General features: G+C 44.6%; 1 protein-coding gene across 2 annotated transcripts in view; it reads right to left on the reverse strand.

Annotated features, from left to right (window-relative positions):
• STAT2 (signal transducer and activator of transcription 2) overlaps positions 1-8,599 on the reverse strand; it is a 157,959-nt gene extending 149,360 nt beyond the window's left edge. For both annotated transcript variants that reach the window (XR_003855535.1, XM_029594807.1), the window contains exon 1: positions 8,528-8,599. The gene's annotated coding sequence lies outside the window, so the exon portion shown is untranslated. The remainder of the gene's footprint in view (positions 1-8,527) is intronic.
• Positions 8,600-9,226: the final 627 nt, after the last annotated feature.

Genomic DNA, 9,226 nt, shown 5'->3' on the forward strand with positions numbered 1-9,226 from the left:
GCTTGGCTGCACATTTTACTTTCTGTGTCCCGCGCGCATACCTAATAGGGCCCTCAACATGCATTTGAGGGCCCTATTAGGTATGCATTTGCACACCTAATGGGGCCCTAACATGTATTTGCATGTTGAGGGCCCTATTAGGTGCCGCGGGTTGGACGCGCGTTTTCCTCCCCTTACTGAATAAGGGGTAAGGGAAAACGTGCGTCCAAGAGCAGGCTAACAGTGTGCTCCGTTGGAGCGCACTGTACTGTATCCACCTGTATGTTAGAAAAGTAAAGAAAAGCAAGAGAAAAATGAAATCTATCTGGTTCTCAAATGAGGTGGTTGATAAAATAAAAGCTAAAAGAACGGCGTTTAAGAAATATAAAGGATCCCAAAGGGAGGAGTACAAGGAAGAATATCTGGTGGAACTAAGGGAGACGAAGAAAGTAATCAAGACGGCAAAAAGTCAAGCGGAAGAAAGGATTGCCAAAGAGGTAAAGCGAGGTGACAAAACATTTTTCAGATACATCAGAGAAAGAAGACAAGTCCAAAGTGGTATAGTGAAATTGAAAGGTGAAAAGGATCAATGTGTGGAGAGAGACAAAGAAATGGCAGAAATATTAAATGAATACTTCAGTTCGGTGTTCACTAAAGAGGACCCTGGAGAAGGACCGTCGCTAGTTAACAAGAAACCGGAGGGGAGTGGAGTAGATGTAACTCCATTTACAGTGGAGAATGTGTGGGAAAAGCTGGGGAAACTGAAAGTGGACAAAGCCATGGGGCCTAATGAGGTTCATCCCAGGATACCGAGGGAGCTCAGAGATGTGCTGGCAGGTCCACTGTGTGACCTGCTGAATAGATCCCTAGAAATGGGAGTGGTGCCGAGTGATTGGAGAAGAGCGGTGGTGGTCTCGCTTCACAAGAATGGAGCAGAGAGGAGGCTTGAAACTACAGGCCAGTTAACCTCACCTCGGTGGTGGGAAAAGTAATGGAGTTCCTTCTGAAAGAGAGAATAGTGAGCTATCTACAGTCTGATGAATTGCTGGACCAGAGGCAGCATGGATTCACCAGGGGAAGGTCCTGTCAGACAAATCTGATTGACTTTTTGATTGTGTGACTAGGGAATTAGATTGAGGAAGAGCACTCAATGTCATCTACTTGGATTTCAGCAAAGCTTTTGATACGGTCCCGCACAGGAGGCTGGTGAATAAAATGTGAAGCTTAGGAGTAAGTGCCAAGGTGGTGGCCTGGATTGCAAACTGGTTGACGGACAGAAGACAATGTGTGATGGTAAATGGAACTTACTCTGAAGAGAAAGCGGTGTTAAGTGGAGTGTCACAAGGATCAGTGTTGGGACCGATCCTGTTCAATATCTTTGTGAGCGACATTGCAGACAGGACAGAAGGTAAGGTTTGTCTTTTTGCAGATGATACCAAGATCTGCAACACAGTGGACACGCTGGAAGGAGTGGAGAGAATGAGACTGGATTTAAGGAAGTTGAAGAGTGGTCAAAGATATGGCAGCTGAGATTCAATGCCAAGAGGTGCAGAATCATGCATCTGGGGTGTGGAAATCCAAAAGAACTGTATTCGATGGGGGGTGAAGGGCTGATATGCACAGAGCAGGAGAGAGAGACCTTGGGGTGATAGTGTCTAACGATCTGAAGTCAGCGAAACAATGTGACAAGGCGATAGCTAAAGCCAGAAGAATGCTGGGCTGCATAGAGAGAGGAATATCGACTAAGAAAAGGGAAGTGATTATCCCCTTGTACAGATCATTGGTGAGGCCTCACCTGGAGTACTGTGTTCAGTTTTGGAGACCGTATCTCCAAAGGGACATAGACAGAATGGAGGCGGTCCAGAGAAGGGCGACCAAAAAGGTGGCTGGTCTTCATAAAATGACTTATGAGAGGAGATTGAAAAAGCTAAATATGTATACCCTGGAGGAGAGGAGGAGCAGGGGTGAAATGATACAGACTTTCAGATACTTGAAAGGTTTTAATGATCCATGGTCAACAACAAATCTTTTCCGTTAGAAAAAAAATCAGTAGAACTAGGGGTCATGATTTGAAACTCCAGGGAGGAAGACTCAGAACCAATGTCAGGAAGTATTTCTTCATGGAGAGGGTGGTGGATGCCTGGAATGCCCTTCTGGAGGAAGTGGTGAAGACTAAAACTGTAAAGGATTTCAAAAGGGCATGGGATAAACACTGTGGATCCATAAAGGCTAGAGGATGGTAATGAAGAGAAGAGCCATGGGGGTGGCTTGCTGGAATGGAGGCTACTACCTGTTGATTTCTACCCTTACTCAATAAGCCTTCACTCGGTTAATGCAACTCCAACATTGCTCTCTGCTTCAACGGCAAGGGGAAATGTGGAAAAGAGGATTTGCATTCAGACAACAACCAACAAGGCCTGAACTACACAGTCTGGGTAAACAAATAAGCATGGAGTAGCTTGCTTATTGCGACGGTTACTAACCTAAACCAATTAAGCCTGATACATCACTTGGAATGCATATACAGCGTTGCTCTCTGCTTCAACGGCAGGGGGAAATGTGGAAAAGAGGATTTGCATTCAGACAACAACCAACAAGGCAGTGATCTGTGCAGCCTGGGCAAACAAGCATCGGAGTAGCTTGCTTGATGTGGCAGTTACAACCCTTAACCATTAAGCCTTATGCTCACCTTTGATGCACCTCCAACATTACTCTCTGAATCAATGGCAGGGGGTGGCAGGAAATTTGAATCAAACAGTTACCAACAAGGGCCCTGAACTTGGTAGTCGGTGAAACAGCTAAGTATGGGAAACCAAGTGTGGGAGCTTCCTGGGCAGACTGGATGGGCCGACTGGTCTTTTTCTGCCGTCATTTCTATGTTTCTATAGTATTTTTTCCTTAACACATGCGCCAGGCTCACTCTCTTACCAGATTAAAATCCTCTCTCTAAGATTGTTTGTAATATCTAAATCAATTCTTCCCTCCTACATAACAGATTTATCAATCTGGGCTCTAGCCTGGGGAATGCATTTCTCAGATGCTTAAAAGAACTGGAACTGTTGCAAGAAAAAGCAGATTGACAACTTTCGTAACCAGAGTCTCCTCCTTAGAAATTTGCATACCTGAAACTCAGTTAAAAGCTGTCCTGCCTGCTTTTAAGACCATCTACTGTAAAACATCTCAATCATATCTGATATCTTAAATAAAAGGTTATTTCTTGTATGTCCCCTTTGTCTTGACTAAATTGGGTTTGTCCATTACATGTCTCTGTACAGCACTGCCTACATCTGGAATGTACAGAATAAATGAAAATTTTACAACACAAAATCATAGAGATTTTGACTAGTAAATTATATGAAAGTGATTTTTTTTTTGTAGTTCTGCTACTTTAAATGTCTGTAGAGTGGCACAACCCCTGCAGTATAATCGATCAAGCTTGAGGACTAGCAAACAGAAGAGAAGAGGACTTGCTACTACCAGATAAGATACTGAATTACAAACAACACTCTGATTAGAGCCAGTGACGGATATTCAGTGCTGAGGAGGCACCGGAACCCAGCGAAAGAAGCGGCCAGACGCACCAAGACAACACGGTGAGTTAACCGCGCCCCCTGTGAGGAAGCCAGCCAATCAGGGAGGGAAGCAGAGACCTTTAAATTCCTAAGCCTCCCGGCGGCGTCCATCTTCGCGCCTTCCCGCTCCTGATACCGACCGCGCCTCTCCACCTCCTCAGCCGAGGCTCTCGTGACCCACCCGGGGCTAGAGCCTGCCCGCCGATCTAAGGCGAGCCGTGCTGAGGAGGCACCGGAACCCAGCGAAAGAAGCGGCCAGACGCACCAAGACAACGCGGTGAGTTAACCGCGCCCCCTGTGAGGCAGCCAGCCAATCAGGGAGGGAAGCAGAGACCTTTAAATTCCTAAGCCTACCGGCGACGTCACGCGCCCAAAGGAGCGAGACCTAAGGGGCCTGGCCCCTTAGTGCGCCACTTTGTGAGCCCCAGCAATAAGGTCAATAGCCCAGTCCCATATAGTTAGCCTCTCCTCAATTCGGCTCCCATAGACCTTCAGCTAATTAATTCCTACCTTCTATAACCTTCGCAGACTTTCATCTAGCACCCATCCATATTCGTCCATCACCCATCCAGCACTCATCCAGCTGCATCCAGCACCTATTCAGCTGCATCCAGCACCCATCCAGCACCCTTCCAGCTGCATCCAGCACCCATTCAGCTGCATCCAGCACCCATTCAGCACCAGACTACACCCATCCAGCTGCAACCGGACTCAGCCACCCAGAACTCCTCCCCCGGGCTCAGAAAGGACGACACATTGGAGAAAGAATAACTAGAAGAGAATCTTGTTCACTCTAAAATACATAGGGGCAAGGACATCTCTCCTAACTCTACCCCCAACGGTCACCTTCTCTTCTAGGAGACACTCTCGTAACACCCCCTCTGCCTACAACCACCTCCTCAGCAGGCCTTCTCAATATCTACAATGATCAACCGGCCACGCACGTACAAATCTCTCATTCCCATCATGATCTCCCCCACCACACAGTTTTTAGGACTCACATTATTCACCATCATCCTTTTCAACGCTCAATCACTCACCAACAAAATGCTGATACTCAACGACCTTCTTCAAGATAACAACCCAGACTTCTGCACCATAACTGAAACATGGCTCAAAACATCGGACATCGCCCTCTTAAACCAACTACCTACACAAAACTACGACCTCTTCTCCATCCCAAGGCAAAAAAAAAGAGGCGGGGGTATTTTCCTTGCAGTAAAAAAATCTCTAAGATTTACTCATCATCCTATCAAATCATCAACCAAACTCGAAATAGGCCTCTTTAAATATGAATTTCTTCAAATTCTCTTAGTCTACGCCCCCCCCCCAGCCTTCTAGAATCCGATACCTCTCCTATTCTGGAAATCATAGCAGCTCACCTAAACTTAGACTCACCAGCCATTATCTTGGGAGACTTCAATCTTCACGTGGATAAGTCCCCTCTCTCTCCCTTTCTCACGGCCATGGCAGCCTTTCTCACGGCCATGGAAGCCTTTCTCACGGCCATGGCAGCCTTGGGTTTCAAGCAACAAATTAACAAACCCACCCATAAAGCGGATCATGCACTGGACCTTATCTTTACTAACTCTGGCATTTCACTCCCAGAACACCCGGAGTGCAATAAAGTCCCATGGTCAGACCATACATTAATCTCCACTTCATTCTCACTGTTAAAACCGAGCTACAATCATCACCCCCCTCAATCATTTCTATACAGGAAAACATGCCCCTCGGAGCACCTCGACAAGTATCTAACCCCAGATTTTTCGCTCATAGACGTCTCCACTCCCAACTCAGCCGTCCAATCCTGGTCTAAAATAACAGAATTAGTAGCAAACACACTATGTCCCCTAACAACAAAAAAATCTCAAACACAATGCGCCTAAGAGTCAACCATGGTTCAATGAGGAACTGCGAAAACTCAAACATCTTTTACGACAGAAGGAAAAAAAATGGCGAAAAGCCCCTTCACTTGCATCCCTAGCTGAATACAAACACTCCCTCCACTTCTACAAAAACAGCACCTTGAAAACCAAAAGGGACTATTATGCCCGCAAGATCCATCACCTCATCTTTGACTCGAAAGCTCTGTTCAACTACGTTTCCAGTCTCACAAAAACCATCGCTCCAGCCATCCCAGATGACCTAGCACAGACTAAAGCAGGCGAACTGGCTCTCTACTTCAATAGAAAAATCTCTGACCTCCTTAATCAGCTGACACCAAACCCAAATGCATCCTCCAATACTTCATATCTTCACCCAAACAAAAACATCTCTCTCAACTCCTTCGAACCCATCTCTACTTCTGACATACAAACGGTCTTGAAGAAAATGAAACCATCATCACACCCCTTCGACCAAATCCCTACCAAAATCCTCCTAATCCTGGATACTATTTCAAAAACTCTAGCCGACATTATAAATTGCTCCCTAGCCCAGGGTATCTACCCAGATGACCTTAAAACGGCATCAATCAAACCACTACTCAAAAAACCAAACCTTAACACCAATGATCCCGGCAATTTCTGCCCCATCTCCAACCTCCCGTTCATAGCAAAAGTCATGGAAAAACTAGTAAACACACAATTATCTAATTACCTTGAAGATCACCAAATACTATCCCCTAATCAATTTGGATTCCACAGAGCAGCAAGCATGGAAACGCTACTACTCTCTCTCACAGACTTCCTCCTAGCCGGCATCGACAAAGGACACGCTTACCTTCTAATTCTACTTGACTTTTCGGCAGCATTCGATACGGTCAACCATCACATCCTATTAAACCAACTGGCAAACATCGGAGTTACAGGCACTGCACTGACCTGGTTCAAAACCTTTCTGGAGAATAGAGGATACAAGGTCAAAATCCATAACAAAGAATCTCATTACCATCCATCTTTGCTAGGCGTTCCACAGGGCTCTTCCCTTTCACCCACCCTTTTTAATATTTACCTGCTCCCATTCTGCCACCTCCTTACAAAACTAAACTTGAAACACTTCCTATTCGCAGACGACGTTCAGATCGTAATCCCTGTAAAAGAATCCATTACAAACACATTAGAATTCTGGGACAGCTGCCTAACTGAGATCAAACACCTCAACAGTCTGAACTTGATTCTCAATGCTTCAAAAACGAATTCCTCATTATAGCCCCTGAAAACAACAACATCACCACAAACCCACCAGCCAACCTGCAAACCTCTCACGTAAGAGACCTAGGAGCAATCATCGATAACCGTCTAAACCTAAAACCATTCATTAACCAAACGACCAAGGACTGTTTTCACAAGTTATACATCCTTAAAAGAATCAGGCCACTTTTCCACTCCCAGGACTTCAGAACAATTTTACAAGCAATAATCTTTTCCAAGCTAGATTATTGTAATTCCATTCTACTAGGTCTCCCTGCTTCTCATACAAAACCTTTACAGATGGTGCAGAATACAGCTGCCAGAATTCTGACCAACTCCAGGAGATTCGACCACATCACCCCTATCCTGAAAACCCTTCATTGGCTACCTATTCACTACAGAATTATGTACAAGTCCATCACCACCATTTACAAAGTCATCCATCAACACGCACAGCTAAATTTACAAATTCCCTTCAAAAAACACACCACTGTCAGACCAATTAGGGAATGTTACAAAGAATCACTACATGTTCCACATGCCAAAACCTTCCAACACAAATCCTTCGAAGACAGAGCACTATCAACAGCAGGACCACGTTTATGGAACTCCATCCCATCCGAGTTGCACCAGGAACCGTGCCTACTAACTTTTAGGAAAAGGCTAAAAACCTGGCTTTTTAAAAAAGCCAATCAGATCTCAGACTGATCCATGCTACCATCATCCCATAATTTCGTCATCCCTTGTTACAGTCATCCTATAATTACAGTGTAAATACCATCACTCTTTCATCTATGACTTCATTCAGTCCACGACTTCATACAGACTTGGATTTAATTTTGCATATTTTGTAAATATTCTTTGTAAATGTGTTTCTATCAATCATTCTCTTTTCTTCTTCTTCCTCTTCTCCCAGTTGTACACTTCCTTGCTTATTGTAACTACAATTCCTGCACCAGTTTTAGTTGCTCGAGTTCTCTGTTCAATACACGACTTGTTAAATGTAAACCGGTTTGATGCGACCCTTGGTCGTGAAAGCCGGTATAGAAAATAGTAAAATAAATAAATATTCCTAATACCAAAGAATTCTTTTGATTAATTCAGGGTCCATAATTACATGCTGAAAGTTGCAAGAGTTTATTTAAACGTACTTACTTATTTAATGGTACCTTAGGCCAAGTGAGTGTGAAATGATTATGCAATTCACCAAGCAATATTAAATCAATATTAAATCAACGTAGTGATAGTAGGAAAGTTTAGAATAAAGAATACATATGTAACTTTGTGATTTGCTCCATATAATGTGAGACAAGACAAACGCTCTCTGCTGTTACTATTTTCTGTAATATATTTTTTGTCACTGACAAGCTTTCATAATAATAAAGCCTGCTCTGTTTACTTTAAAACGATCATCTCCTTGAATTAAGGGAAGGATTCTTGTAGAAAGAATCACAAGTTTTCAGGGATTTACAGTGACCTACACGTAATTCCATTATAATGCCCAGAATAGCTTTGCAGAAGTAAAAAACAAACACATCTCTATCCACTTTTAGAAAATAAATTTCCTTTGTTTGGAAGCTGAAATTGCAAGTTTATGTGCCCGGACAGAAATAAATCTGTTGCTACTGCAAGAACAAGAAAAGGCGTCTCCAAGAGCCAGGTGCTTTCTTGCAGCGCCTCTCTCATTCGAGCCAGTGGCCGGGTGCTTGAGCAGCCGCGCACACCGGGGATCGCCGCGAGAGACAGGGTGGGAAAGGAACCGAGCTGCAGCCCCGCACATGAAAGAAAGGAAAGATCAACCACAGTCCTGCATGCAATCTCCCCGCGAATCTCAGCACTTACCCAGGTAAAGGACAACGTCAACTTCAGCACCTCCACCACTGAACTTCCCACGAGCTCAAGCACCGCCCCGCCCCTTGCGGGGAGGGGAGGGAAACAAAGCTGCACAGCCACCATTGGCCAGACGGCCTGTCCATCCTTCTGTGTTGCTAGGACCTGCCTCCCGCTCCGTAGCAGGTGTGTTCTGCCATTGGTTTGGAGGAGTGATGGGGCGTGGCGGAAAGAGCTGAGCCGCCGTCAGTCGCTTTTCTACTGCAAGCCAGCAGGGCTAGCAGCTGATTTCCGAGAAATTGCACAAGAAGTGGACCTTCAAGGCAAACTAGGAAGGCGCAGCCCTCTTAAAGTGATAACAGTAAACAAACAAAAATAGGCAAGGCATATAAGAAAAAGGAATCACTTCTATTTCTGTACATATTTCTCTAATTTCCTGGAAGCTCTTAGCTCCTTACTTGCTTAATGTTGTTTTGGAGGCAAAACCGGTGCTATATTGGAAAAAAGATGCCCGCACTCACCTGCAAAATGCACGTGTTTTTGTTTTTTTTTTTTTGTGAGGGACCACAGGTCAAATCAAGCAGGTGGAGGAAAAAGATGCAGGTACGCCCATGGAAAGAAAGCTCTGGCCAGAACTAAAGGTCAACCAAAAATGTAAGATAATATTGTTATCATCAATACATTTTTTGGGCAAGTCTGGCTACATCTCTC

Source organism: Rhinatrema bivittatum, chromosome 3 (assembly GCF_901001135.1).
Source record: "Rhinatrema bivittatum chromosome 3, aRhiBiv1.1, whole genome shotgun sequence".
NCBI lineage: Eukaryota > Metazoa > Chordata > Amphibia > Gymnophiona > Rhinatrematidae > Rhinatrema > Rhinatrema bivittatum.